At 44.8% G+C, this 22411-nt stretch overlaps 1 long non-coding RNA gene across 1 annotated transcript; it reads left to right on the forward strand.

Annotated features, from left to right (window-relative positions):
• The first annotated feature begins 8 nt into the window (after window positions 1–8).
• On the forward strand, window positions 9–22052 carry LOC138793428 (uncharacterized). Its single transcript, XR_011363263.1, has 2 exons — window positions 9–197; window positions 21452–22052. It is a non-coding gene; the product is annotated as an uncharacterized lncRNA (long non-coding RNA).
• The last annotated feature ends 359 nt before the right edge of the window (window positions 22053–22411 follow it).

Genomic DNA, 22411 nt, shown 5'->3' on the forward strand with positions numbered 1-22411 from the left:
GAGCTTGCAGTTGCCATGTTTCTGTTTGCATAGAAATAGTGCACTGCTTTAAAAAGGGTTTACTCTATAAACATACAAGGTTTTCCGAATTGAGGATAAATAATGCAACCATGATGAATGGAAGAAGAGAGTCGGCAGCTCACGTGTCCCTGTGACGGATGGTCAGCAGGGCAGAGAAAAATGAAGGCTCTGTGCAGGTAAACATAGAACGGATTGTTCCAGGAAGACTATTAGCTGTGGAACATATTCTTATTGTACGGGGTGTTGAGTGGATAAATTATTTCCCCTGGTCTGATTAATTGCATGATTCATTAAAGGAAAACTGCACTTATTGTTATTCCCGCATACACAGTAGAAGTTTTGTAGGAAGACTGTATGGGCATTACCAGGCTTCATCAGGCTGTAAATGACAAGAAAATCCCCTGTGATGAAGCCTGGTAATCCTGATCACATGGTGAAGCCTGGTAATGCTGATCACATGATGAGGCCTATTAATTCTGATCATATGAAGCCTGGTAATGCTGATCATATGATGAAGCCTGGTAATGCTGATGACATGATGAAGCCTGGTAATGCTGATGAGATGATGAAGCCTGGTAATGCTGATTACATGATGAAGCCTGGTAATGCTGATGACACTGATGAAGCCTGGTAATGCTGATGACATGATGAAGCCTGGTAATGATGATTACATAATGAAGCCTGGTAATGCTGATGACATGATGAAGCCTGGTAATGCTGATGACATGATGAAGCCTGGTAATGCTGATGACATGATGAAGCCTGGTAATGCTGATGACATGATGAAGCCTGGTAATGCTGATGACATGGTAAAGCCTGGTAATGCTGATCACATGATGAAGCCTGGTAATGCTGATCACATGATGAAGCCTGGTCATGCTGATGACATGATGAAGCCTGGTAATGCTGATGACATGATGAAGCCTGGTAATGATGATGACATGATGAAGCCTGGTAATGATGATGACATGGTGAAGCCTGGTAATGCTGATTACATGATGAAGCCTGGTAATGCTGATGACATGATGAAGCCTGGTAATGCTGATGACATGATGAAGCCTGGTAATGCTGATGACATGATGAAGCCTGGTAATGCTGATGACATGATGAAGCCTGGTAATGCTGATGACATGATGAAGCCTGGTAATGCTGATGACATGATGAAGCCTGGTAATGCTGATGACATGATGAAGCCTGGTAATGATGATTACATAATGAAGCCTGGTAATGCTGATCACATGACAAAGCTCACTTAAGTTAGACAAAACTGGGTGCATGACCACCAGGCCCAATGGTGTAAGTCTGAGCAGCATCATATATGCACATTATAACGTAAAACACACATAAATTATCATTAGCATATAAAATTGAAGTCCCAATAAGAAAAGGAGAGCATCTATAGAAAGTACTGCAGTGGAAGGGGTTATCCAGGGATTTTTAAAGGGCAGGTGGTAAACATAAAAAAGCTATGTTTTACCCTCCTTGTTTCTGTTATGGTGCTCCAGTTCCAATGCCGAGCCCTTTCTGCGATGGAGGTCGGCGCAGGCAATACCTTTTACCAAGTTTGGGACAGGGGCTCTGTGACAGCATCATTGGTGGGGGAATGAGGAAGGTAAGTAAAGCTTTTTCTGCTTACCACCCGAATGAGCACATTTTAACATAAATCCCTATAAGGAACTTTATAGTTTTTTTTATGTATGGTTATTATAGTGGCAGAGGTGAAGAAGAGATCAGGTATTCCCCTGAGAGTAATTGCCAGGCAAATGCCAAAACAACATGCTTCGGCATTTAGCGCTGGAGCAGAAAACCAAATCTGAACAGAAGCTAAGCTGTCATCTACTCCCGGGCTCCAAGTATGTCCGGCCATGGGTTTAACATCACAGCTGGGTGGGATTTAGCCCACTTAGCCAATCAGTGACTACAGCAATATCCCACCCAAGTCACTGACTGGCTGAGTGGGGCATTCGTCAGCCGGGTCATGAAGTAGCCGGAGGGGAACTCAGAAGAAAGCCAATGGGGTCCAGCAGCAGGACGGGGCTCTGTGCAAGCACCAGGACAGGGGACTATATCTTTTTTATAAGCCCCCCTACCTTCCCCGCCAGACTTCTTCTTTTAGGGCGTTATCTCATTAACACAACCTTGGTCCATATTCCATTTATAAGCACCCGCCATGAGCCACAAGATGGCTTGCCAATCCCATTGGCTCGGGTAATCTTTATCTAAACTGTACAGCCATTTTAAGACTATATGATGAGATGCACCGGCTCCTGGATGAGGAATCTTTGTATTCTTGGGGGTCACCTTGGGGTCTCAAGTGAAGTTGGTCCATATGTGGGCTCTATAGTCATTTCTAGCTTTCACATTGTATTCTAGCTACATATGAAACCCTGTAGGTCTTGTCCTTCACAAACCACTGCATCCCTCTTAGTTTCCTTTGCTAAGTTACAAGAAACATTGCAAAAGTTGCCTTAAAGTGCAGTGATTTACTACAGAAGAAGAACAAAGTCATCTATCTAATCAGCGGAGTTAGTGACTAATCCCTTTGTGAGCTTTCAATGAAGTCTTTACATAATGAACTTCGGCATCGATCTAAATTACCATTAGGTGAACAAATAGTCAACATCACAGAAGCCATTCATTTCCTCAAGTGCAGTTCAATGACAACAAGCGGCTTCACCTTTTGTTGATGAAGTTTAAGCTTGGGAAGATTTCAGCCCATTGAAGTAAGTGCGGGTGACAGCTTTATCCGCAGGTGACTGAGCTCTTTGCAGGCAATAAAGAGCCACAAAATAGAAAAAAATAACCTGAATAAACTAGTGGAATCGGTAATTGTTTACTATGCGTTCAGAGCTTCTTAAAGATGGTAAAGGTGACCATACACGTTAGACAAAAAGTAGGCTGATGGATGAGCAATCATTATACCAATGTACCCATAGACATTGTAGACCATATTGGCCATTATAGTTTTTACAATTAGCGATGCATGATCAACGACCTCTGGCAAAGTCAAAAAACTTTCCGGGAACTTTTTGTTTTGACAACAATTGGATATCAAATTGACCAAGTGTAATGGGATACACCCATAAAGTGTTTATACATCTTATAGTAAACTCATCTGAACCTGCCACCAGTGACAGTATAAGAGGTGTGGACCCTCATGTCAGTAGAGAGAAGGGTCAGCAGTGATATTTTTAATGGCCAACCCTTTTGCTCTCAATAGGATAACGTGGTTCTAGAGCAGTCTTGCTGCAGCTTACCCCAAATGAATGGTCTGCCATCCCAGATGTTTATATGTATGAGGAAACCAGAAGAGGACTGTTGGCTGACAGTAACTGCAATACAAGTCCATGGGGGGGGATTAGTGCAAGGAAAGAGAGAGGACACACAGGCAGAAAGAGAGCAACAACTAAATGACAACTATGGCTTTATACACAATTTAGGCTATGTTCACACTGCGTAAAACTGCATCTCACGATGCAGAACTACGGCCGTAGTTTTGCGGGGTGGGACATAGCCTATGTGCAATGGGATCCGGTCCGGAGCGTACACACATCGTATGCGCTCCGGACGAGATCTGTGCGGCACCGGAAAAAACTGACAGGTCAGTTTTCTGCGGCCGGAATTCAGTGAAAGACCTGTCAGTTCACACAGTGAAGCGAGCTGCTCCGGACGCTCGCTTCACTGTGGGCTATGGGAAGCTCTGATGCGGGCGCACGCTGATGCGCCCGCATCAGAGCTCTGCAGCTGGTAAGATCATCCGGCCGGTACTTAAGTACCGGCCGAGATGATCCGGTCAGAGACCGGCCGTTCCGTGACCAGGCCGGGGTCACGGAACGGCCGGTCTCATACGTAGTGTAAACATAGCCTCATTGTGGCTTCAATGCTGCTGCATTCGACATATGAATACTGAGGCTTAGTTAGTTGCATGCAACCCTGGGGGGAACAGAAAAACATGGATACAGGCTATTGTGCTAGAGACTGTTACATAAGCTGTATGTTCTTTATTCTTCCCTAAACATTTCCATTTGGGTTCCTTCCTCTCTTTCTTCAGACTATATAGTAAGCTGTCCTTCAAGGTTTCTCTCCCTCCTATGCACTCTTTGAGCTGATTTGTAAGTCTTATATATGCTTGACTTATCTTTCTGTCAGGCTGCCATGGGACGACCAGGAAGGGTACAGGAAAGACATGAACTGTCAGCACTGTACTTGTCCCACCCAGCTGTCCCTGCCTTCTTGCTTCAAGACAGCCTTAGGCAGCTGCGGGCAACTTGGCGACATTCCCTTATCTGCGTCTCAGGTCTAAACAGTAAGGGATGGTTGCATGGGACAGGGTCAAACTTAACAGACAACATGGTGCAGAGTCAGTATCCAAACGAGTAGTCATAGGTACAAGAGCTGAGAACAGAATAACCAGGTATAGAGATACAGGATAATGCTTAGTACACTAGTAGCTAACAAAGGCTCCTGGACAAACACTTTATAGGAGGCCAGAGACCAGGTACAGCACGAGATTGGACCAAGCACAGACTGACAAAGCAAGAGTGGAAAGGAATTATGTCAATTACAAGCAATACAAAGGTTAACTGTTTAATGACCTGAGGGAACTCAGCAGGGAAGAGATAGGTGTGGTGGAGAATCAATCACTAAAGCAGGAGGAATTGCGCCGTGTTCAGACAGGTGCAAATGAAACATAGAATACAAAAACAAAATCATGACTAGGAGCGCAGTCTTGTCTGTATACCACGAGCCAAGGACCGCGCCAAAGTCCCAACAGGTACGGACATGACACTTTCTTTGTGGAACAGCTGAATGGTAGGAATTTTTAAAATAAAGGCTATGTAGAAAGTTGTTTTATTTGTATTACGGAAACAAAAATATTGCAAAGTTGTCCATACCTTGTAAAAGAAACTCCGTCCAGGGCCCTTTTTTCAATATGCCCAGGGAGGGGTGGTTAAAAACAATTACATCCACTTACCTCCTGACTCTCCCAGCGCTGACGGACCCTAGTCTGTCGCTCCAGTCCCGGGTGCTTCCTGCTGATGAGAAGGGATGCGTCGGGGCAGTGGCTGTAGAGGTGTCTCGCCTCTGCTGCTGATTGGCTGGGCAAGCCTTCCATGTCAGCCCTGGCGCTGGAGTGGATGTTATTGTTTTCACCCACCCCACCCCATCCTTCTTCTTTAATTGTTGACAACTCTCAAAATCTCTGAACCCCCTCTTTTTGAGAATGTAGAGAGCTAGAAATCAGCTCTCACTCAGTGTACACCATATAATATCACATTTCTACAGGTTTTATAGAATTGTTGCAAATCCATTGTTTTCCAAACATCTTCTAACTGTTTAATTTCATAAAATGCTCCAGAAACCACAAAAGTTACCATTTGCAATGCATTAGTCCTAATGCACATCATGGGATTCCCATCCAGTCATATCCGTAATGCCATGATGTGAATATTAGAACTGTAAACACCAAAAAACAGAAGTGACAGCAGTGAGATGGGCATGGGCCGGTGCCACGCTTCTCAGTACACTCGGTTATTAATGCTTTGTACAGATGTTCATTAACATGCCTCATTGTAGATGGAAGTTTTATGGACTTCTGGGGAATTAGAGGCCATCGGAACCGTTGCCAAACAAGTTGAACTAATGGTCAGGACAGTTGCGGAAAGTTAAGTCAATTAGACTTTTTGTCATTTTTTTCTTGTTGCCTTTCATTGGTAGTAAATGCTTCCTCTGAAGTGGAGATCATTTGTTTTCGGTGAGGGAATACAAGCAATTCTGGCACCTTCCTCGAATCATCTGTGCAGATGCCAGAAAGGGCAGACCCATAACTTTCATGAATTATGGTTGGATTTTTCGAAAACCTAAGGCAGCTGGCCACGCTCTGCCCTCCGAGATGCCAAGTCAGTTCAATACGGCTCTCTTGCCTCGTTCCATCCAAACCTCCTTTGTGCTCTCAAGTCTGATGAAATTATATTTAGCTAATATTGTTCCCGACCCTGGGCTTGAGAACATCTGATTCCACTCGGAGACATCCACTTGTAGGGTACATCAGGTCAACAGTTTTAAGCTCTTTAAAACTCTTTGAAGCATCATTACCCCCAAACCATTACGCAGCAATGTTCACAGCTACAGGCAATGCGCTGATAAATGGGATGAAACTGGAAATTGCATCAGTGCCTTGTTAGTGTAATGACGGGAACATTTTTGTTATGCCTACCACAATGTTCGAAATCAAGACGATTCATAAAAAGGCATCGGAGAGAGAGGAGGAAAAGAGAACAGAGATTGCAAAATAGGAAAATTAAACATTAACCGAACGGGTGAAGCCTGGAGACTTTGGTTGAGTGCGTCTATTGAGGCTTGTGTCGTAATTTGGTTGCGTTTTTAAAGTGATTTTTCGGAAAGGAGAGAAAACAAGACAGGATTGGTAATAGCCGCAATAAACAGGAAATGGGATTTTTAGAGCCTTTAAAAATATGGGTGACTGTTGTATGGTCAACAATAGACAATTTTACCATGTAGAACCCATGCTATAGCCATAATCTTCTATAAGGGTCTTATAAATACCACCATACACACCCAAATTGTATGAGCATCGAAATCCAATTTTACTATGTTAAACCCGTGCTATATGTACCAGTATACACACCCATATTCACATATTCACATATTCACATTCAGAGGTTTTTTTTTCTGTTGCATCCATTATGAATCCAACAGAAAAATAAAGTAGCACGCTCTATGAGCTATTTTATATAATATCAACATAATATTGGCTACATATGCCACCGTATAGCATAAGACACACAAATTTACCATAGGCATAAACAGCATGCAAAAAAAAAAATTGCTATTGAACATGCATTAAAGGGTAATCCCATGTCAGCATGTCATTCTCTATCCATAGGAGATAACATGAGTCCTGCCAGTTAGATCCCCACCAATTAGCATGTTATCCCCTATCCAGGGACCCAGTACTTAGATCACACAGATCATCACCAATCCTATAGACTAGGGATAACATGCTGAGTTGGGCCGTTACTACCAATAATCTCTTGGTGTATTAGGTATTGCTAAAAGGCAATGATCAGCCAACATGCACAATGTCGACTGATCATTGTCTTTTAACATGTTGAAATCAAACCATGTAATAGGAGCAGAAGAAGCAGCCGTGTTCTTCTATGGTCCAACCAGACGATCTGAAGATCATCCGGGCAGCCCCTCCCGCAGCTCCCTGCTTACATCGGCCAAGGTAATAGGGCCTTAAGACAGCAGTATACACATCAAGGACAACCCTAAGGAATGGTTTTACCCCCTGGACCCCATCGATTTGCAAATTGGGTGAAGCTTACTGAAGCACTGTGGCCCTTCAATGAAAAACTCAACAAAGCAAGGTCCATACATTATTGTATAATGTCATACTGTAACAATCCTTTGAGGGACATTTCTGCGGTAGAGCTTGAAGGAGTAGTCCGGCAAAAAAAAAAAATTTCTTATTACCTTTGCTTTAAAAATTGGTTGATTGAAGAATGAAGTCTTCAGAGCACCTCAATAAGAAGACCCCTGTGGACGCTGGATCATAAAAGCGGAAAACATTTATGGACCGTACCTTCTATTTAGCTTTTTCCCACTCATATCTGTTTCCAGTAGAAGAAATTGACAACCAATATGACTGCCAGTCCATAGAGTAGGGAAAAGGTTGACACTTTTTTTTTTTTTTTAAAGAAACCATAACATGTATGATGGAACCCCAAAATATTATCCATGAAAATATAAACTGATGAAATTGGAAAAAAGAATGCAATATAGTAACTTTTGGGGGGTTCTTGTGTCTACGTAATGCAGTATACGGTAAAAGCGACATAATACCATTATTCTATAGGTCAGTCCGAACACAACCATATGCAGGTTTACACAGATTTTCTAATGTTTAAAATTTTTTTTATGAAATCCTTTTGTTTTTGCAATTAATTATTATTAAAAGGCCCTATTGTGACTCTTATAACGGTTTTAGTTTTTCACCTACGGGGCTGTATTGGGTGTAATTATTTTGCGCCATGATCTCTAGGCACCCAAGGCGTACAGGTACGTCCTAGGTCAGGTCGTCTAGGGGTTAAGGAATGGCATTCAACTAAACACAAAAGCCCAAAGTCAATTGGAATACATTTTAAAAACTGTCTTGTTTGAAAGTCTAATTACCAACAACGCAAAATAAAATGCTACCTCCAGTAACTATGTGTATTCATACCCTGCGCGCTCCCAGACTCATTACCGCACATTGTCTTGTGTCGCATTGGGTAAGTATAGGCCCCCTTATCCAGAGACCTTGCTATGTTATTTTAACCAAATTGACATGTGAAAGTATCAGGCGGTGGCAGTGGCATTGTCTTGCCCGCAGTCTAACCTACATTATGACGAAAAATCAGATTTGAAGAAAGAAATTGTCCTGATTATAGCACCGGGAATTACAGTGGTTTAATTTTCAGAAATTGTCCTGTTTTGTTAAATTATGGATACGCTTTTCATGAATTATTCGGAGATTTTCGGATTCTTTGTTGTGACTCTATTTACATATGATTAGGCAGCAGGCTGTGAAATGAATCTAAAAACAACATTCGAAAAGCATGAATTTACGTCTCCTCTGGGCTCAAACCTATTTCAACCTCACCTGCCAGCATAGGCAAAGCTTAACCCAATGGGCATTTTTAGCACTAGACCAGCAATGGGGACACTTCGGTCCTCCAGCTGTTTCAAAACTACAATTCCCAGCATGCCTGGACAGCCAAAGCTTCACTTTTATTGTCCAGGCATGATGGGAATTGTAGTTTTGCAACAGCTGGAGCGCCGAAGGTTCCCCATCCCCGCAGTAGACCAATGGTGGTCAGTCTGACCTACAATATTGTATTATGGGGCTTTCGTGTGGATTTTGACTCCATCGAAGGTCTACATATCACAACCGGCCTTGTTAAGACGGCATCTAAAACTACTTTGAAAAGTGGTCTTCAATGGTGCTAGTCTTCTCGAAGAAGACGATGGAACCTAAAAATCACTCCCCAAAGATATGACCTTGAAAAGAGGGTGGTATTCTCAAAGAGGTGGTCTTTCCGAAAAGTTTCGCAGTACACAACTCAAGCTCTGGTCACACTTGTATGCTTTAGCTTTGGCTGTCCAGTCATGATGGGGTTGTAGTATTGCAACAGCTGGAGAGCCATGGTTCCCTACCCCTGCTCTATGGGCATCTTTAGTTATATTTTAATTATTGCATGACCCTGTTATCTGGACACTTATATCATTCCCATTTGCAGTGTATACCAAGTAAGACAGCCCTCAACCCAAGAGGGTTATTTCTCTGGTACCTCCTGATTGAACCCTCCACATACAATACTCACAAAAAGTTAGGGATATTTGGCTTGCGGGTGACATTTATAGAAAACGTAAAAAGGTTTAACAAAGGCTCATTGTCTTGCATGAGCCAGTGAGCATCTAGCCTGGGTGAGGGACCAGCGGGCTTAAGTGTTGTTCACTGACGAAAGTCAATTCACACTAACAAAAAGATGTCCGTTAACAAAGTTGAAGACTGTTGGCAGGTTTGTCTAGTGGTGGTGTTACAGTGTGGTCAGGTGTGTCTAGTGGTGGTGTTACAGTGTGGGCAGGTGTGTCTAGTGGTGGTGGTGTTACAGTGTGGTCAGGTGTGTCTAGTGGTGGTGGTGTTACAGTGTGGGTAGGTGTGTCTAGTGGTGGTGGTGTTACAGTGTGGGTAGGTGTGTCTAGTGGTGGTGTTACAGTGTGGGCAGGTGTGTTTAGTGGTGGTGTTACAGTGTGGGTAGGTGTGTCTAGTGGTGGTGTTACAGTGTGGGCAGGTGTGTCTAGTGGTGGTGTTACAGTGTGGGCAGGTGTGTCTAGTGGTGGTGTTACAGTGTGGGCAGGTGTGTCTAGTGGTGGTGGTATTACAGTGTGGGTAGGTGTGTCTAGTCGTGGTGTTACAGTGTGGGCATAACAAACAAGCTATACTTACCTCTCCCATGCTCCCACAACGCAGCGTCACCAACTCTCTGTCAGCCTCTCTCGGCTTCCTGCATCGCCACGTCCCGGTTGGAAGTACCTTCTCAGCCTGCCAGTGACTGCAGCAGTGTCTCACCCCAGTCACTGACTGACTGAGCAGACATTTCTGAGCCGGGACATGAGCTGCAGGAGGCTGGTGGGGGTCCTTGAGCGGTGGCACTGCGATGCGGGGGGCACTTTCTGTGGGTAGTGTGTATATGGTCACGCTGGACCGCCTGCATTGCAGATAAGACACAACATAATTCTCAATATTGTGCATTGAAATTATCATAAAACACCGTAACTGATATTTAAGATCTTAAATTAAAATACATCCCGTACATTTAATATTAAATTAGTCTTTGATTTCGGGGACTGCAGTGTTGTCTGAGCAATAGGTGAGATGTGTTCCTGGGGATTTGCGTTCGGCATTTAGAGCTCTCCGTGCCATTGTCACATGTCAGAATCACGTAGCACTGTTGACACTGATAAGTAGCTGAGGAAATTTACAGTGCTTGAGCTAATGCGGAAATACAGAGGGATAAATCAGGCAGAAAAGACAAGAATTACAATGACACATTTTTAAGTATGCCGAAACAACTGTGTTACCGAATAATGAGAGGTTTTCTATGGGAATTTGCTGCTGCTCTGGACAGTTCCTTACACGGACAGAGGTGGCAGCAGGGAGCACTGTGTCAGACTGGAAAGAATACACCACTTCCTGCAGGACATACAGTAGATGATAAGTACTGGAAGACTTGAGATTTTTAAATAGAAGTCATTTACAAATCTATATACAATGCCTTGTGAAAGTATTTGACCGCCTTGAGCTTTTCAACCTTTTGCCACATTTCAGGCTTCAAACATAAAGACATAAAGGAACACACCAGGCAGGTCTGAGATACTGTTGTAGAGAAGTATAAGGATAACTTCACACGTACCGGATCCGCAGCAGATTTCACACTGCAGGTTTGGAGACAAATCCGCTGCAGATCCATGTAGTGTGAAGGTCTATGGGGTCACATATCCGCAGCACAATTTTCATTCCACTGCAGATATGTAACCCAGCCCCTTTAACCCCCTGCCGCCCATAGCCCCAACGGAGCATACATCACCTGCTCCAGGCTCCTTCTTGCTTTGGGGCCTCCCAGCATCTCCCGGCTGTCAGCCAATCAGTGCGCTGCCCCTCCACAGAGCACTGATTGGCTGACCGCCGGGAGATGCCGGGAGGCTCCGAAGCAAGCAGGAGCCTGGAGCAGGTGATGCATGCTCCAAAACTGCCCCCGGCCCGGAGCATACATTACCTGCTCGGCCCAGCGGCTGTGTGAGGCTCCAGGCTCCCGTCGCTTCTTGTTAGCAATCAGGTTAAAGGGGCCGGGTCGCATATCTGCAGCGAAATGAATTTTCCGCTGCAGATATTTGACCCCATAGGCCTTCATTATACCAGGATCCTCAGCGGATTTAGCTGCAAACTCGCAGCGTGAAATCCGTTGCGGATCCGGTACATGTGAAGGTACACTTAAAGAGTCACTGTTATATATATTTTTTTTTTTCAGAAATCAATAGTCCAGGCAATTTTAAGAAACTTTGTAATTGGGTTTATTAGCCAAATATGCCATTATCTGCATTTAAAAAGCCTTTTCCCAGGTCCCCCCTCCTTCCCTCTTTTTCATCCACTGCAAAAAAATCAGGAAATTGTGACTTGTTGCATCAGATGTACCCAGTCTGTTCTAGGGAGAGGGGAGGGGGGAGGAGGAAGGAGGGAGTTAGCTGGCAGCAGAAAGCAGATAACAGAGGATTACAGGCACAAAGCTGGGTGACAGCTGTAATCAGAGCTCAGAGAGATCAGTGGTGACTGTCAGAGGAGATAAAGGGTGATGTATTTGTAGATTACCTCTTTGTTGTCCTGTTTTGGTCTTTTATTTAGCTCTCTCCATAGGAGAACAATGAAGACAGGGGGAGAGCTTGAAACTGCTTTTTCATGATAAAAATGAATTTTTCATCTAATAAACCCAATTACAAAGTTTCTTAAAATCGCCTGGACTATTGATTTCTGCAAAAAAATTTCACGACAGTGACACTTTAACCCCTTAAGGACAGAGCCTGAAATGGCCTTAAGGATAGAGCCAAATTTTATGAATTTGACCAGTGTCACTTTATTCATTAATAACTTTGGGATGCTTTTACCTATCCGGACGATTCTGAGACTGTTTTCTCGTGACATATTGTACTTTACATTTCTGGTAAATTGGAGTCGATACTCCAATTAATCTTTATGAAAAACACCAAAATAACGTGAAAAATTGTAAAAAAAAACATGCATTTTTCCAACTTTGAAACCTTTCTGCTTATACAGAAAATGGTTATGCCACATAAATTATATATTAAATAGCATTAGCAACATGTCTACTTTATGTTGGCGGCATTTATTAAACTATCTTTCATTTTTTTTAGACAATAGAAAGCTTAAAACATTAGCAGCAATTTTCCAAATTTTCAGTAAAATTTCAAAATCAGATATTTTTAGGGACCTGTTCAGGTTTAAAGTGTATTTCAGGGGACTGTATGTTAGAAAGCCCCACAAAGCACCCCATTTCAGAAACTGCACTCCCCAAACTCTGCAAAAGCACATCCAGAAAGTTTTTTAACCCTTTAGGGGAGTCACAGAAATAAAAGCTAAGTGTGTAAGAAATTTGAAAATTTTTATTTTCTGTGCAGAGATTTTATTGTAATCCAATATGTTTCATAATTATAAACCTATTACCAGAGAAATGCACCCCAATATTGATTGCCCTGTTTCTGCAGTTTATAGAAATACCCCATATGTGGCCCTATTGCGCTATTTGACGCAACCACAAGCCTCAGATATAAGGGAGTACTTAGTGAATTTCAACGCCTCCGTTATATTTGGTCATTTTTGACTGTACCACTTCAGGTTGGCAGAGGCTCTGGGGTGGCAAAACCTAAAAAACACCCCTAAAGGGACATTTAGAAAACTACACCCCTCAAGGAATGTAACAAGGGGGGCGGTGAGCATCTGGACCCCACAGGTGCTTCACAGATTTTCAGAACAATCTGGTGTAAAAAAGGAAAAATTCTATTTTTTACACTAAAACGTTGTTCTAGCCTTCATTTTTCATTTTTACAAGGGGGATAAAAGAAAAAAAAAACACCAAACGTGTAGCGCAGTTTCTCCCGAGTACGGAAATACCCCACATGTGGACATAAAGAGCCAAGCGGGCGCAGGACGAGCCTCCAAAGGGAAGGAGCGCCAATTGGCTTTTGCAAGCTGGATTTTACTGGAATGGATTTCAAGGGTCATGTCGAATTTACAGAGCCCTCGTGCTGCCAAGACACTGGAAACCCCCCACAAGTGACCCCATTCTGGAAACTACACCCCTCAAGGAATCTAACAAGGGGGCAGTGAGCATATGGACCCCACTGGTGACGGGCACAAATGTGGAACAATGTCACGTGAAAGGGAAAATTTTAATTTTTTCACTTTCACGGCACAAATGTGGCTGTCATCAAGGGGTCCATATCATCACTGCACCCCTTGTTAGATTCCTTGAGGGGTGTAGTTTCCAGAATGGGGTCACTTGTGGGGGGTTTCCAGTGTTTTGGCAGCCTCGAGGGCTCTGTAAATGCGACATGGCGTTCATCATCCATTCTGGCCACATCCAGCCTCCAAAATCCAAATGGCGCTCCTTCCCTTCGGAGGCCTGCCCTGCACCCACACGGCGCTTTATGTCCACATGTGGGGTATTTACAGACTCGGGGGAAATTGCTTTACACATTTTGTGTGTTTTTTTCTCTTTTAACCCTTTGTGAAAATGAAAAATTTAAGGCTAAACCAACATTATAGTGTAAAAAATGTAATATTTAATTTTCACGCCATATTGTTCCACATTTCGGCCCGTCACCAGTGGGGTCCATATGCTCACTACACCCCTTGTTACATTCCCTGATGGGTGTAGTTTCCATAATGGGGTCACTTGTGGGGGGGTTCAACTGTCTTGGAAACACAGGGGTCTTTTAAATGCAACATGGCCCCTCGAAATTCATTCCAGCCAAATCCAACCTCCAAAATCCAAATGGTGCTCCTTCCCTTTGGAGGTTTACCCTGCACCCGCATGGCGCTTTATGTCCACATGTGGGGTATTTCCGTACTCAGGGGAAATTGCGATTCCGATTCTGGGGTTTCTGCCGCCTGAGGCAAACCTCAGGCGGCCGCCCCGAGTGATGGCCGGCATCCCCCCCGCAAACCCCCCCCCCCCGCCCCCCGCAGCCAGCCGCTCACCTGTCCCACGCCGCAGCCGGCCCGCGCTCTCCGCTGTCTCCACATCCCGTCAAGTCCCGCGATGTCACCCTGCAGCTGTCACGGACCTCCAGGCTGTGGTGAGTGAGTGGGGTGATCAGGTCGCGCAGGGCGGCCCCGTGCGACCCGATCACCCCAGCGCGTCCCCCACCGACCCCGGGCACTCACCACAGCCTGGAGGTCCGTGACAGCTGCAGGGTGACATCGCGGGACCTGACGGGATGTGGAGAGCGCAGGCGACGGGACAGGTGAGCGGCCGCTGTCATTTTTGTTAAGTGATACTTAACAAAAATGACAGCAGGGGGGACAAAATGCCGCCCCCTGCCGGACTGCAAAATCTGCCGCCTGAGGCGGAAGGCTCATTCCGCCTCATGGCAGAAGCGGGCCTGCCTGTGCTGCCAGGACAGTAGAAACCTCCCACAAGTGACCCCATTCTGGAAACTACACCCCATAAGGAATCCAACAAGGGGTACAGTGAGCATATGGACCCCACTGGTGACGAGCACATAAGTGGAACATGTGCCGAGAAAATAAAAAATACAATTTTTTCATTTTCACGGCACAAATGTGGCCATCACCAGGGGGCCATATCCCGGATGCCTCCCTTGTTAGATTCCTTATGGGGTGTAGTTTCCAGAATGGGGTCACTTGTGGGGGGTTTCTACTGTCCTGGCCGCACAGAGGCTTTGTAATTGCATCATGGCATCCTCTAATGGGAATGGCAGCCATACCTATTTAGTTGGGGAAAAGGGACCATTCTAATTTATTTGCAGGTATTAGGCCAATTATTAGTTTATAAGGTTGAAAATGACATGTGTCCATCAAATTCAACCTGTGTTGATCCAGAGGAAGGCAAAAAACCCTCGTGAGGCAGACGACAGTAGCCTCATCACAGGGGAGAAATTCCTTCCCGACTCCATAATAGCGATCAGAATAATCCCTGGATCAACGTGACCCCTGAAATAGGAATAAGGGACAGTATTTAGATAATGTAGAACCCCAGTGACGTGTGGTGCGCCTTGGAGCGATCCGGTATGCAGAGGCCGGGGTGATCAGGACAGGCGTCACACTGGAAAATGGTGTCCTTCCTGAGCCCCCTGTTACGCCACACTATGCACTTCTTCTGGGGTCTCCTGTTCTCCTGTGTGGGGGACGTCACCTGGAAAATGTTTCCCTGGTGCGATACGGGGTCCCACATATCCAGAAGCGCTGGGTCCGCTCCATGGCTGCTAAAGATTAGGGCTCTATTACTGCTTCTGATATGTTCGGATCGTGCCGCAAGCTACAGTAGCTCAGGCAGCGAGGGACCAGAAAAGGGGCATGCTGGTATAAAAGTTATCCCCGTACAGGTGGTGACCTTTATCCAGCAGTGGGAAGATCAGTTCCCGAACAATCTTTCCACTAACTCGGAGGATTGGGGGGGGGGCATCTGGGGGCTGGATTCGGGTGTCCCTTCCTTCATACACTCTAAGGGTACGTGCACACTGCGGAATGGAGAAGGATAACCCTTTGTGCACTCCGCAGCTGGCACCCGCTGGCGGACTGATGGAGGCGTGTGTCTCCGCTCGTGTCACACTCCATTCTATGCACAGGCGGATTCTGCCCTCTGTCCAAAGAATGAACGTGTTCATTCTATGGACGGACAACGGAATCCACCCGTGCATAGAATGGAGTCTATGACATGGGTGGAGACACACGCCTCCATCAGTCCGCCAGCGGGTGCCAGCTGCGGAATGCACAAAGGGTTATCCTTCTCCATTCCGCAGTGTGCACGTACCCTAAATCTGTAAGTGTACCCTGAGGTACTGTCACAGAGTTTGTAGAATTTCACGCCATACCGTCATCTCTTATTGGGACGGTACTGGCGGAAAAGACGTGTCTGGGGGGCAGCGTACGTTACGCTACCCCCAGACACGTCACAGGATGATGAGGATGATGAGGATGAATGGAGGAAAGAAGGATCCCCCCATTCATCCTCACTGGCTGTTTCGGTGTCAGAGGCAATAATAACGTATGCGTCCGACGCCGAAAACACCCTGGGGGCCATCTTTATACGGGGATTGGTATATGGGGTATGTAAATGTGTAATGTAGTGTAGTGTAAAACTTTAATTCATGTAGTGTTTTTTACGTGTTTTTTTGACAGTAAGAAAAAATATCCCTACGCCAAGAAAGGAGTTGCTGATAAATGCCGCACTTATGTGCGGCACTTATCAGCAGACAGTGGCAGTAGGATAAAGGGGGGAAAAATGCCCCTACGCCAAAAAGGAGGAGTTGCTGATCAGCGGCGCACTTACGTGCGATGCTGATCAGCACTCAGCGGCGTTAGGGCGCAAAAAAAGAAAAAAAAAATTGGAAAAAAAAAATAAAATCTTTTTAACCCAAAGCAACTGATCAGTGAATGATATTCACTGATCAGCCGCTAGGGGGCAGTAGAGCGACGCTGCCAAAGAACCCAAATGTTTACGAAGATTTCCGACACTGGACGACCGAACCTGGAAGTCACGTGAAGAAGATGCGAGGACGGCGCGGACCGCAGATCGTCGCTCCGGGCGCCCAGATCAGGTGAGTATGGTACACCTGCACCACACACACCTATTCTGCACCCCTCAGCTACCTAGCTGAGGGGTGCAGAACCTGGCGACACAGTTTTTTTACAGTATGATCGCCGTGATGGGCCTGCCGGTACTGGCCGGCCTATCACGGCGATCGTGGGGATGGCACCGCGGCCATCTTTAGTGAGGACACTAATTGCGATTGGTGCTGTCTCGGACAGCACCAATCGCCATTGCTTTCCGGTTCACCGATGACCCGGAAAGCAGTTTTCAGCTGCTATATGCTAATCTGTATTGATCAGCATATAGCAGAGATCGTTGGCACGCGAGGGGTTAATCACCCACCGTGCCGACGAGCAGAGATGGCCTGCTATACATTATAGCAGGCCATCTTCCCTGACCGCTGTGTGTGAACACACAGCGATCGGGGAAACATCGGGCGTAAGTATACGCCCGTTTGCGTTAAAGCCCACCCTGCGGGGGCGTATACTTACGACCGATGTCGTTAAGGGGTTAAGCTGGATTTGGATACAAAAAGATTTCCCAAGCTTTAACCTATTAAGGGCTGGGCCAATTTCCATTATTGCACTTTTGTTTTTTCCTCATTTCCTGACTTGCTATACATGTTCCTCAAGTTGTTAATATTACAATGATATGTAACTTGTATAACTTTTATTTTATTTAGTTGCTTTTAAAAAAGTAAAACCTTTTTAAAAAAATAAATGTTCCTTAAAATCGCTCCATTCCCAGGCTTATAGCGCTTTTATCCTTTGGTCTATGGGGCTGTGTCAGGTGTCATTTTTTGCACCATGATGTGTACATTCTATCGGTACCTTAATTGCGCATATGCGACTTTTTGATCGCTTTTTATTACATTTTTTTCTGGATTTGATGCGACCAAAAATGCGCAATTTTGCATTTAGGAATTTTATTGTGCTTACGCCGTTTACCGTGCAAGATCAGAAATATGATAATTTAATAGTTGGGGAGATTACATACGCAGCAATACCAAATATGTTTATTTATTTACTTTTTTTATATAATGGGGAAAGGGGGGGTGATTCAAACTTTTATTGGGAGGGGATTTTTTATTAATAATTTTTTTTTTTACACACATACTAGAAGTCCCCCTGGGGTTAGGGTTATTCCCCCCTGGGGTTAGGGTTATTCCCCCCTGGGGGACTTCTCGTATAACCACATTGATCTCTCATTGAGATCTATGCAGTATAGATATACTGCATAGATCCATGAGATCAGTGTTCTATTGCTTCTGGCTGCTGCAGCCGAGAGCAATAGATTACAGAGCCGGGATCAGCACCATTACGGCGCAGACGCCCGGCCAGTACAGATGCAGGAATCGCTCCTCTGTGATCGCATCACGGCTAAAGATGCGCGGACCGTCGGACTTTTGTTCCGACGGCATCTGCGCTCGATCGTGATACCGGGTGTATAGTTGCGATCCCGGGAATATGCGGCCAGGATATTCCAGGGAATTCCAGATAAATTCCCTGGAATATCCTGGCCACATATTCCCGGGATCGCAACTATGCACCCGGGATCACAGGCATCCCGATCAAGCGAACTGCTTTTGGACCAAAAGTCCGAAAGGTTTGCTCATCTCTAGTCACGGGACCACAACCGATGGGAGAACACAGCAATTTAAACGCAGCTGTCTTATTTAAAGTTTGCCACAAGCCACCTGGGACACACACCACCACATGTAGAAGAAGGTGCTCTGGTCAGATGGAACCAAAGACTTTTTGGCCACAATGCAAAACGATATGTTTGACGTAAAATCAACACAGCTCATCACCCTGAACACACCATCCCCACTGTCACACATGGTGGCAGTAGCATCAGGGTTTGGGCCCGCTGTTTTTTAGCAGGGACAGGGAAGATGGGTAAAATTGATGGGAAGATGGACGGAGCCAAATACAGAACCACAATGGAAGAAAACCTGTTGGAGTCGGCAAAAGGCCCGAGACTGGGACGGAGTCTTCCAACAAGACAATGATCCAAACCATAAAGCAAAATCTATAATGGAATAGTCCACAAATAAACGTATTCAGGTGTTAGAACGGCCAAGTCAAGATCCAGACCTGAATCCAATCAAGAATCTGTGGAAACAGCTGAAAACTTCTGTTCACAGACGTTCTCCATCCATCCCAAGTCACTGAGCTCCAGCTGTTTTGAAAGGAAGAATGGGCAAGAATTTCGGTCTCGATGTGCAAAACTGATAGAGACCCCAAGCGACCAGCAGCTGTGATCGCAGAAAAAGGTGGTGCTACAAAGTATAAACGCAAGGGGGCCGAATAATTTTGCACGCTCAGTTTTTCAGTTTTTTATTTCATAAAAAAAAGGTTTAAAAGATCCAATAAATTTCGTTCCACTTCACGATCGTGTCCCAAATTTTAAATATTATGTCTTTATGTTTGAAGCTTGAAATGTGACAAAAGGTTGAAAAGTTCAAAGGGGGGGTGCAAATACTTTCCCAGGGCACTGTAACTTTTTGACACCAGTTGATTTGAAAGAAAAATGTTTTCGCAGGAGTACCCCTTTAAGTAAAGAGAGCATGAGATTGCGTGTTTGTTTACACCCTCTGTGTCTGGGTGGTAGAGAACACCCTAACTTCCACCATGCCTGGTACAAAGACCTAGAAGGGCTTCATGGGAAGACTACACTATTAGTGCAGCCCCCTCACTTTGGATTAGCCTTAGACACATGGGGTACCTGCAAGCCCCTTACCATAATCAGCTGGGACCCTGCAAAACCCAGCCAGCCCTCAAGTTCTGTTCGCCTGAACTAGCAAGAAGTCTGTAGTCACACCTTGTGATTCTACATTTCTGTACCTCATTGGCCCCAAATAACCTTTAAATACGGTGTAATCACATCACACAGATATAATTAGCAGTATAATGGTCTCGTCTTCATGGAAATGACTGTACAGCCTATAATTTGCGGATGGACCTGCTGAGACGATCACAGATAGATGAGTACAAACTACTCTGAAAAAGGTCAATTAACCGAGTAATTAACACAAATACTGAGTAGAAAAGACTAAATAAACAGGATCGGAGACAACCGGTCGTGTACAGTCTGGACGTTGGGGGAATGTAATTGTGCAATTTATAATTAGAAGTAAATTTAGAATTGTCTGGTAAGGGAGAAAAAAAATGTTTAAAGGGGTTCTCCAACAATGACACCTGTGGTCTTGATTTTGCTTTTGATGCAAACTGTACTAACTTCCTGTCTTGTGTACATCCTGTAACTGACTTCCTGTTCCTGTTGTACATTCTAGCTAGGAATTCAGCTAGATCTCTCTCTCTCTCTCTCTCTCTCTACCACATCTTGCTGACTATAACCTAATCTACTACACTCACTTAGTGGAAGACCCTAATCCTTCAATGGGTTTTCCACTTAAAACTAACTTGATAGGGGACAAGTAGGAGATTGTGGTGGGTCAGCCCTTCGTACCCCCCAGTGATCTCCAGATTGACCCTTGGCTCCTTTGTTTTGAATACATCCGTGGATACAGCACGTGACCCGCGTGGCTCATACTCTATGGAACCGCCGGAAAGAGAAGAGTGCTGTACTTGGCTCTCTCCAGCAGCTCCATAGAGAATGAATGTATGGTAACTGTTCTGCTTCCAGCTGATACAAGTCAGATACAGCATGAAAACATAATATAACAGTACTAGGGATGGTCCGAACCTGGTTCGGTTCAGGTTCGTACGAACCCGAACTCTCGGCAATGATTCCCGCTATCTGCCCACTCCGTGGAGAAGGTGGATACAGCGGGAGGACCGCCTGGAAAACTGGGATACAGCCATAACCATAGGCTGTATCCCAGTTTTCCAGGCGGTCCTCCTGCTGTATCCACCCGCTGCACGGAGCGGGCAGACAGAGGGAATCTAATGCCGAGCGTTCGGGTTCATACGAACCCGAACCTCGGCAGATTCGGACCATCCCTAAACAGTACAAATACATAAAGCACTAATAAAACTTTCTGGACAACACTCAACCACAGGCTCCACAGAGATCCCAGTGCAACAGCAGAACACACTATATTCACATTATGCATCTGCAATATAAACTGGAGGCAGATTGCAAAGTGCAAACACAACAAAGTGTGTAACCAACAGAAGTGCATATATGTCTGAGAACTACAATGCAGCTAGAAACACGTAATAAGACACTGCAACTCCACCAGCAGAATAAAGAGTGCAGCTCTGGAGTATAATATAGGATGTAACTCAGGATCAGTACAGCATCAGTAATGTATGTACACAGTGATCCCACCAGCAGAATAGTGAGTGCAGCTCTGGAGTATAATACAGGATGTAACTCAGGAGTAGTACAGTATAAGTAATGTATGTACACAGTGACTTCACCTCTTTTGAATACAAATTCTGAATATTTTTCATACATAGGTAGTCACTTTTTACATTTAGCAGGCCGGTGTATATCAGTATTTGTGTTGCCGACTCTCTCATGAATTGTTTTCTTATTTTATTTAGTGTTTCTGAACTCCAGAACCAGTGAAACATTTTAAGGGTCCATCTCGCCCATTATTTGTCTAACCCCCATGGAGACACAGCGTTCACTAAGTTTTACGACCTCGCATTAAAAAACAGACACTCACGGAAAAATCTTCAGGCCTGCGATGGATATAGAGAGCTCCGAGGAGAGAAACAGAGAGAGGGTGCCAAAAGAGAAATTATTAGGCCGGAACTATTGTGCTGATCCTGGACAAGGACTCGGGTAAAGGGGCAAGGAAAAAGCCAAACCAAGCATGGATACATTGCAGCGAAACCAAGATTTCTGGTGTGGAAAATCTATATAAAGTGCAATTTCATTTGTCAAAAGTGACATTTATAAGGGAGCGATATAAGGACTTGACAGCCAGTGGGGCTCCATAGTGAATGAGATTTTTATCTTCAATAAAACCGAGGCTGGATAGGGGCAAGGACGTTTTATTCTGCAGGATATTAAACTCAGCATGGAGCGTAAAAGCAGCTGCAGCCTGGAAATCTGGAGCCCGGACGGAGCGTGGAGGGGAAAAAAAAATTTACAAAGCGCCAGAGGAAAATTAACAATAAAGTGCAAATGTATTCTAAAGCCTTCTGCAAATTTTTATTATGGTCGGTTTATGCTTCTCCTTGTCAATGTAATGTAGTTATACACCGCTGACTAGTGGGATTTACCAGTAATTATTGCTGTTCACATCCTCAGCTTTGCGTTCTATCACAGACAGCTCCTCTCCTGTCTTCTGTTTAGGTGTGGGGTTTCGTAGCTCAGTTCCATTGAAATGAATGGAGATGAATTGTAATACCGCACATGACCTGAGGACAGGGGGTGGCGCTGTTTTTGCAATAAAGTAGCTGTGATTTTACTAATGCTTTAAATGGGTTGTCTATGAGAATGATATATGACATAGGCTATTATGGCACTGTTGAGTAGCCCCCAACGTTCATACT

This window comes from Dendropsophus ebraccatus, chromosome 5 (genome assembly GCF_027789765.1).
Source record: "Dendropsophus ebraccatus isolate aDenEbr1 chromosome 5, aDenEbr1.pat, whole genome shotgun sequence".
In the NCBI taxonomy this organism is placed as follows: Eukaryota; Metazoa; Chordata; class Amphibia; order Anura; family Hylidae; genus Dendropsophus; species Dendropsophus ebraccatus.